The sequence below is a fragment of the Oratosquilla oratoria genome, chromosome 5 (assembly GCF_046742065.1).
Source record: "Oratosquilla oratoria isolate Oo_2021 chromosome 5, ASM4674206v1, whole genome shotgun sequence".
In the NCBI taxonomy this organism is placed as follows: Eukaryota; Metazoa; Arthropoda; class Malacostraca; order Stomatopoda; family Squillidae; genus Oratosquilla; species Oratosquilla oratoria.
Window position 1 is genome coordinate 36,378,646 of NC_134781.1, and position 10,000 is coordinate 36,388,645.

At 39.4% G+C, this 10,000-nt stretch overlaps 1 long non-coding RNA gene across 1 annotated transcript in view; it reads right to left on the reverse strand.

Moving 5' to 3' along the window:
• Window positions 1–1,443: 1,443 nt before the first annotated feature.
• The window catches only part of LOC143025232 (uncharacterized), a 33,943-nt gene continuing 25,386 nt past the window's right edge, over window positions 1,444–10,000 (reverse strand). Inside the window, exon 3 of the long non-coding RNA XR_012966375.1 lies at window positions 1,444–1,533. This is a non-coding gene — a long non-coding RNA (uncharacterized LOC143025232). The remainder of the gene's footprint in view (window positions 1,534–10,000) is intronic.

Consider the following 10,000-nt stretch of genomic DNA (forward strand, 5'->3'; position numbering starts at 1 on the left):
AATACTTATTACCTTCTTAAGGTCCACTCTTTTCAAAGGAATTTTGGTCTAGATGAAGATGATTGAAAACAAAGATCAGCGAGAGGCATAAGGGAAGAGAAGAAAAATGTAACGATGAGGAGCCTACGCCAGGAGGCGCGCAGCTGCGAAGAAATGAAGAAAAAGAGAAGGGAAGAGGAGGAGAAGTGAAGAAGCAAAAGAAAGATGAAGACGAATAAGAAGTCCCTTTTTTATGTTGGACCCGATATCGCTCTGTAAGCTGTCTAGAAATCATAGATGGAATCGGACCTCATCTATCGCTTTAAAACAAATAAGCACTAATTGGGCTTTTCTGTCTGTTTTGAACACCGGATTTTGTTGCTGTAAACTGGGAAGTTGGCTTGTGACCATGTGCATCAACAAAAGAAAAGCTTCCCCCGAAATTTTAGTAAAATCATAGTGAACCCTACAATAATTACAAATGAAAAAAGAAAATACCACACCTACAGTAATGACACTGGTTTACAACAAGGCAGTGTAAATATATATATATATATATTACACACAGGAACCCACAGTCGGAGAAAGAATAAACCTCGAATAAAGAAAAATCCTATATTTCGGCTATCAACTGTAGCCCTCTTCAGGAAAGTACATAAGATAGAGAACAGAGGGGACTTATAAACTACAGTAAGAAGACTGTGGGTTCCTGTGTGTAATTTACAAATGTGCTACTACATTTCTGTTTAGAAATATATATATATATATATATATATTATATATATATATATACATATATATATATATATATATATATATATATGTATATATATATATATATATATATATATATATATATATATATATATATATATATATGGTGGAATACACACAAGGCGGGAAATTATATTTACCAAAAGAACAAATAATATGAGGGTAATAAAAACTACCTAATAATGACAAGGGTGATGATAACACTGATGATACTGGTGATCCTTAATATACTGATAGTAACTACAACAATGAATATAACCATAACATTAATAGTAATAACGATAGAAAGGAGGAATAGAAGAAGAAAGAGAATAGGAAGGAAAATTCGTAGTAAATGGGGAATACTGGTGAGGAAAAAGGAAGAAAAAAGAAGAAGAAAAAAGAAAAAGAAGAATAGGTAGTCTGATAGCAGATAGAACAATAGGCTTTGTGGGGTGCTTATGGCCCACATTTCTATTTATTTACTTATTCATCTATTCCTTTGTTTATTTATTTGTCTATTCATTTATTAACTAATTAGGTATTTTTATTTATCTATATATTTATTTATTTGATTAACTATTTATCTATTTATTCATTCATTTACCTATCCATTTATTTATTTACCTATTTGTTTATCTGCTTGTTTTTTCACTTATTTATTTACCTATCTATTTATTCATTTACTTACTTATCTATCAATTTGTTTGCTTTTAATAAAAGGATATCATGATCTATACGGAGGCATGCAGGCGGATGGGGAGCCAGTCTGCGCGGAAGAACGCCCTCACTCGTACATCTCTGCAATGACAAGAAAAGAAGAATAAAATGTTGTGTCGCATAAGGATACATTTCATTTCCACTAGTCTTAATTAATATTTTTTTTTTCTGTCGTCACTGTCGTTGGTAGCACTGTTAGTGTTGGCTGTATACTTGTGTTGTAACAACTGTTGGCGGTATATATGCTGTTCCTGTTGGTGTTTCGTTGTTGCTTTTATTGCTGTTGTGTAGCTGCTGCTTCTGTCGTGGCTGTTATGACAACACAATGGTTAGGATGAGTAGTACGAGTCCATGAACTTGTTTCGAACAGCAGTTTCGACGCACAAATACGAGGCAAACGGACAACTGAACACAAACAAAAAAGAGGACACGACAGAAAGAAGAATATAGCATGTCTTCAGCATAAGACAAATCTTTTCGCTTGAACATCAATCAGTGAGAAAGAGCTTCCAATCTTCAAGTGACATTACCTCATTTGCCAAACTGAGATGATTGAAATCGTTTGGTGGCAGTTAGAATAAAAGAACATTGAACCTTATGGAAACGACCCCTGTCAAGATGGATATAACAACTTCTACAATAAGCAGCAAAGCATAAACTGGCCTCGTTACTCAATTGCACAACAATAAACCCTCTTATCAATACCTGACATTAACATGCATGACGTTTAATAAACGAGGACACACGCTCGAGAGTGCCATATCTATTGGCACCCAGTTGGTCCATAAATTCGAGAAACCCGATGAGCGAATAGGCACTGTGCTGTTTTCAACTGGAAGGAAAGATTAATTATTAACCAGAACCGGCTCCCACTAAAGGCCCCCAAACTGCACAGCTTTCCTAATGGTCATGTGAAAAAAAATATTCATACACACATGGACAGCATTTTTACATGGGCTAAGCCAATGGTGGTGCCACGGAGAGGAATACATTGTCTTGGAAGCACCCGGTACAGAAGGGGTTAACTGGAGACAGACAGGGAGAGTGAGAGAGAGAGAGAGCGAACCAAACTTCTCTTGAGATTTCAAAGAAGAGAGAAGGACCCATTGGGGCTGCCCGTGGGACGGTTAGAGTTCGAACTGCAAAACATTTACACGCCTTTACATACGTAATTCTGGTTGACGCCCAAAGATTCTATTCACCTGAAGGGGGGGGCGAAGGGAAAGAACTATCTTGATTTCACCAAGATGATGTCAACATAGTGATCACCTTTGTAGCGCACTGATTTCTGTCTGGCTTCACTCAAAGCACACCCAGTTCGAATCCAGAGACTACCAGCGACTGCTGCTGGTATTTCGGGCGCCCAAGACAAAGGTGGTACGTATGGTCCTGAGTAAGCGCCTCGTGGTGTAAGCCCACCTTCTTAGGCCTGATTATTTTTATCTTTATTTTTTTTTAGAGCTGAAACATCTCAGCGAAAGGGGTTGGTGAAGAAGGAATTTGGAAGCAGAACACCAAATGGGAAGTGGGTGGTTTTACAAGGAAAGGCTCATGTAAAGGTGAAGGAAAAGAGGACCAACGAAGAAGCGTTTCCTGCAACAAAAATTAGACTCCACCTGGAGCCTCCGTTACATGATTGACTCCTTTCTTCGAAGGGGAGAGGCAAAGGATGGAGGGATGGGGGATAGGGGAGCAAAGGTGTCTTGGGCCCCGAACGGTGATATAATCACGGGGCCCCTAAGGACCCTTTTCCACCTTTTGACCTCTTTTCTCCTAAACGTTTCCTGGGTAAGTATCAAGCCCTGACTGGAAGGGCTTCCAAGGACCTAGACTCTGGGCAGGCACCCAGACCCCCAACTTCCTTCCCTAAACCCAAATCCCCCCCCCCCCCTGGTGAAGCGGTAAACAAAAAGAGAGCTTTTGTTACTCCACTGGGAGTTCTCTGCTCCTCTACAGGGAGATCCTGCCTAGCAAGGATTCTGAGATAAAGTGCTGTACAAGGGAATAGTCAGGTGCCCCTCCATTTGACCCTGAAGTATAAATACACAGAGGGTGTGGCTAAGTGTCCAGGAACGTATGGAAAAGAAAACGGTAAGGCTCATCTATTGCGAAGGGAAAAACCAAAGTTATTGTTGTTGCACTACGCCAATGTAAACCAAGAAGAAGAAGAAGAAGAAGAAGAAGGTTCGTCCACAATTGGAATATGCTGTTTCTGTATGGTCACCGAATCTCATTAAAGACATTGACAGACTGGAAAAAGTGCAACAGCGAGCCACAAAACTGATTCCAAATATCAAAAATAAATCATACGAAAATCGACTAAAACATATGAATCTGTTTTCCCTAAAAAAAGCGTAGACTCACAGGTGACTTCATACAGGCATTTAATATTCTAAATGGATTTAGCAACATCAAAAGTGACAAAATTCTTACACTGAATGAGAATTCGACAAGAAATAATTTGGAAATGGGTAGAAACAACTTCGCCAACCGTGTAGTTAATGAATGGAATCAACTTCCTGCAGAGGCAGTGCTATGTATTCCAGTTCGAAGCTTTAAGATTCGTTTAGATAAACATTTAAGCAAGATGCTGCAATGACTGCCATTTACAAAGGATTACAAAGGCGGAGCATGCCGACAGGAGACATTTTGGTCCATATCTAGGTCGGATGCGAAAAAAATCATAATAATAAATTAATAAATAAAAACTATAATAATGTAAATAACAAATAAAATACATAAATAAATGCATAGGTATAGTTAAATAATAAACAAACAGGTAAATAGTAAATAATAATAAAATAACATATAACTAATAATAAATGAAAATCAGACAGACAAATGATAATAAAACAAAAACAAATAATATAAAATAAATTATAATCATTACAGCATCTTGCTTAGGTGTTTATCTAAATGATTCTTAAAGCTTCGAACTGAACTACATTGCACTACCTGTGCAGGAAGTTTATTCCATTCATTAACTACACGGTTGGCAAAGTTGTTTCTACCTACTTCCAAATTGAATCTATTTCCGGACAGTTTGAGACCATTGTTTCTTGTCTGATTCTCATTCAATGTGAAAATTTTGTCACTTTTGATGTTGTCAATTCCCTTTAGAATTTTAAAGACCTGTATCAAGTCACCTCTGAGTCTACGCTTTTTTAGGGAAAACATATTCATATGTTTTAGTCGATTTTCGTATGATTTATTTTTGATATTTGGAATCAGTTTTGTGGCTCGCCGTTGTACTTTATTTGATTATTTGTTTGTTATTATTTGTCTGTTTCTTTATTATTTGCTTGATTTCCATTCATTATTATTTATTTGTCAGTTTATCATTATTTACTATTTACCTGTTTGTTTATCATTTAACTATACCTATGTATTATCTATTTTATTTATTATTATTTATATTATTATAATTCTTATTTTATTTTATCTATTTTTTTTTATCATTTATATATTTTTTCGCATCCGACCTAGTTATGGACCAAAAGGTCTCCTGTCGGCATGCTCCGCCTTTGTACATACATACATATACCAAAGGCTCTTTCCCCCATACACGGGGGGTAGCCAAAAAGAAAAAGGCATAGAAACCACTCCCACCCATTCCATTCCCCACATATTCCACTCCCCTCCGCCCTCCTCCCTCCCTCTTATCTTGGCACCTCCTGGATGACGGGTCATCCCTGCATCCTGTCCACTGCCCTGGGTCAGAGACAGTGTAGCAAGACACAGCACATCCACAGCAAGGCCACTTCATAAATTCGGCGACCCCCCTCTCCGTCCCCTCATGCAGAAAAGAAGATGGGGAGAAATCCCTTCGGGCTGCGTCAAATTTTTCTCATACATACTTCCTCACCCCCCACCCACTCCCCCTTCATGCATCACAGCATCATCCATACACAGCCCTTCGCCATTCACCCCTATCTTCTGTCCTCTCCCGTCCTTCCTTCTCAGACATTCCTCTCTTTTGTAATGCCGCTTTTACCCCATCCATCCATCTCATCCTAGGACGCCCCTCATATTCACTTCTTCCACCTCTGTCTTCCACACCCCTTTTACTAATCTTTCCTCTCTCATTCCTTCCATCTGTCCAAACCATCCTAATACTCTTTCATTAACCCTATATCCCAGCTCCCTTTCCACCCCTGTTCTCCTCCTCACCTCCTCATTTCTCACTCTATCTAGCCTAGTAACCTCTATCATATTTCTCAGACATTTCATCTCAAACACATTCAAACTCCTTCTCTCTTCCTCTATTATGTTCCTAGTTTCTGCCCCGTACAGTGCTGTTGGCACAGTCACTCCTTCATATAACCTCCTCTTAGCATCCATTCCCAGATGTCTAATTCTCATTACACTTTTTAATCCACCAAGGCATTTACTCGCTTCTCTCAATCTACATTCTACCTCCACCCACACTCCTCCCTTTCCTGCCACATTCGCACCCAAGTATCTAAAACTATCCACTTCCTCCAGTCTCTCATCCTTAATACTCATTTCCAGCCTGCTGTCACTCTCTCCCCTTGTACATCTCATCACCTTATCTTCAGCTTTCTTCTTTCACACACCTTATCAAACACTGTCACTAACTTCTTCAATTCCTCCTCTGATCCTGCTACAAGCGCAGTGTCTTCAGCAAACAACAATTGGCTCATTTCCCACTTCTCTCCATTTTCTTTAATCATCTTCCACCCCTGACCCACTACCCTTGCATTCACCTCTCGCACCACTACATCCATGTATAGATTGAACAGCCAGGGTGACATAACACATCCCTGACGAAGTCCCACCGTTATCTCAAACCATTCACTCTCTCCATTTCTAATCCGAACACAAGCTCTACTACTCTCGTTAACACTCTTGACTGCTCTTAACAGCTCTCCTCCTATCCCATATATCTGCAGTGCCTCCCACAGTGCCTTCCTGTCTATCCTGTCGTAAGCCTTTTCCAAATCCATAAAAGCCAAAAAAACATCCTTGCCTTTTCCTATAGCTTTCTCATATATCTGTCTTACCACAAAAATCTGATATACAAGACCCCTACCTGTCCTAAAACCACACTGTTCCTCACCAATTATTCCCTCTGTTCCTCTCCTAATCCTCTCAATTAAGATTCTCCCATAAGCCTTCCCAACTACACTCAACAAGTTGACCCCCCTGAAACTACTACACTCACACTTGTCCCACTTTCCCTTGTAAAGCGGAACTATACAGGCACTCCAGTCCTCCGACACTCTACCCTCTCTTAAACAAACATTAAATAACCTCACCAGCTAGTCCACCATAACTGTACCTCCTTTCTTCAGGGATTCTACATGGCATCCATCCAACCCAGGTGCCTTACCTGCTCTCATCATCTTAACAGCTGCTTTCACTTCATCTTACCCTATTTCTCTTCCATTTCCCTCACTCATCACTCTCATTTTCTTAGCGCTTCCCACTGCAATTACTTTTCCCTCCCTACCCTCCTTCACATTTAGCAACTCCCTAAAATATTCTGCCCACCTTCCTCTCACTGCCTTCTCTTCCATTATCATCTCTCCATCTGCACCTTTTACCTTTTCTTCTCTACTTGATTCGCCTCCTCTTCCTCTTTCAATTTCTTTCCAAAATATTTTTCTATTACTTTCACATTTTTCTGTCATACTCTTATCCCATTTCACATCTGCTCTCCTCTTTGCTTTCTTTATCTTATGCTTAACTTCCCTTCTCTTTACTTTGTACCTCTCATAGGATTCCCTCGTCCTAATTTGTAGCCAATCTATGAATGCCTGTTTCTTTTCTTCTACACCCTCCTTTGCTTCCTCATCCCACCACTCACAACCCTTCCTTCTTTTTCCTCCCGCCCTCCTTGTTCCATACACCATCTTTGCACACCTTATGACTCCCTCCTTGAACCATCCCCATTTCACCTCCACTCCTAGTTCTACTCTATCCATCACTCCCTTCCACTCCTCTCTCAGCTTCTTCTTATACTCATTCTTCTTTTCTTTCTCATTTAAGCATTTCACTCTAAGTACCGCCTTTGTAATCCTTTGTAATCCTTGTATGAAGAAGATGAAGAAAATGAGTAGTAGAAGAAGGAGAAGATAAAGAAGAGGAAGAAAAGAAGAAGAAGACGAAGAAGAAGAGGAGGAGGAAGAAGAAGAAGAAGAAGAAGAAGAAGAAGAAGAAGAAGAAGAAGAAGAAGAAGAAGAAAAAGAAGAGGACGAAGAAGAAGAAGAAGAAGAAGAAGAAGAAGAAGAAGAAGAAGAAGAAGAAGAAGAAGAAGAAGAAGAAGAAGAAGAAAAGATGAAGAAGAAGAAGAAGAAGAAGAAGAAGAAGAAGAAGAAGAAGAAGAAGAAGAAGAAAAAGAAGAAGAAGAAGAAGAAGAAGAAGAAGAAGAAGAAGAAGAAGAAGAAGAAGAAGAAGAAGAAGAAGAAAAAGAAAAAGAAGAAGAAGAAGAAACAGAAGAATTTCTAGGCATAAATAAAAAATTGAGGTTTAGGTTGGTAGGAAGGGGAGAGGAGATAGGCAAGGACTAGATGCTGAGAGGCGCAAGTCTGCAGACCCCTGAAGCGATTGAAAAAAAAATCGAAGTCGTCTACGAAGAGAACGAGGAACCAGGGCCGGGGCTAGCAATTGCGAGGCCCAATTAGAAAATTGATACCGGGGCCTCTACTCTACATGGGCTCAAAATTTATGTTTTATTTTCGTGTAGTATGCCAGTCTTAGCCAAAAAATATATAGATATATTAAAAACTTGAAATATGAAAGTTTTCATTTTTTATACAAGTTAAGACAATTACATACTATTTATACACAGGTCTTTTAGAAAAGTATGCTACAGTGTTTTCTGTCTTGGCTCACACAATTCCCGAAGTGAACAAAGAACCTGGAATAGTTTGAATGCCATGACTGTTGTACATAAGAGACAGAACTCGCGAGATACACGTTCTTAGAAGAATAAGACGGTCGGCAAATGTAAAAGGGGACTGAACCCGCCTGAGGTACATACTGAACAACCTTATGCTATGATACAAGCATAAGACACAAGTGATCTAATGATGCACACTATTTTGTACACAAACACACACACACTCACACACACACACACACACACACACACACACACACACACACAAAAATAACACACACACAGACACACACACACACACACACACACACTAGGAAGCTAGCTATAATATTATGGAGAGTAAGAGAAGGACTCACGAGCCTTGATCCTTTCCTGTACTGTATACTACAATTAGGTAAATGCGATAAGGTAATTACAATTAGGTAAACACACACACACACACATATACACGCACACACACACAAACATAAAGTAATAATCTAAGGGTTCAGAGGGAATTATATGATAGAATGAGACAACGAAACACAAGTTGACTGATGTGGTTTCTTTCGGTTCTGAGAAGAGTCTAGCGCCTTCAGAGAGAAATCTTCAACTTCCTCAACGGGACGAGGTTTGAATCTTGTGCCTCGGGACGCTGGGAAAAAAAGAAAACGAGTTCATCATCGGTTGATATACAGGGTGTTCCTAAAGTCTAGACACATAGGCGCTCCTTCGTGTGTCTCGTATCTTTTATTTTTCCTTTAGCATACCCCAGAAAAAGAAATCGAGGTGGCTACGGTCTCATGAACGAAGGAGGCCATTCCACATGACCAAGTTAGTTATAGGTAGTGATGTTGCGTCTATGTCGAGATTTTAGGGACACCCCGTATAAGCAAACAATGATCAGAATCTCGGAGAAGGACTCCCGACCGTTTTTATGGCTGACAATTGCCTCGATACTTTTCCTGACAATTAAGAAAGCACCACTATAATTTTATATACCATGATGCATTCTAATCAATATGATCTATTTTCTAGGTCACATGAACTCTAAAGTTTCACAAGCAAGATTTGCACAACTCTGATATATAGTTATAGTTCAGCTAATCAATACAGAGCACGGTTGTGCTCGCGAGCTACGGGTTGGAAATATATATCCTTGGATGCTCTTCACAGGGGACAAGATGATGATTTTCTAATACCTGTCTACTGCTTACACCTTTGGATATGGTTACGCCCCCTCAGCTGACGTTAGCCAGAACAAAACCACCAAAGTACGTCAGTGTACTGCACTGGAATACCTAATTGCAGAAGGATAGTCAGTGCATATGTGTCCTAAAACTGACACTCACCTGCAGAGGTATGACCATTGATCACGTGCACAGAAATATTGATTATCAATCTACAAAACTCATTTGTGTTCTGTTAAATTCGTGTTTTGTTCATTCATTGAAAAACAAATATTGTTCTCTAACAAACTGTAATATAAGAAGTATCCAACATCGACACCATTCATGGACGTGTCAGTACCGGACAACAGAAGAACACTCAATATCCATCTGCAGAAAGGAAATAACTAATAACCACCGTTGGAAACTCCAGAAAGATTTAGATGGTACAGTACTCACCTGTGGAAGAACGTCCTTTCTTCTAACGAAGATGAGTATCCACATATACAAAAATTAGACCTTTACAACTATCCCC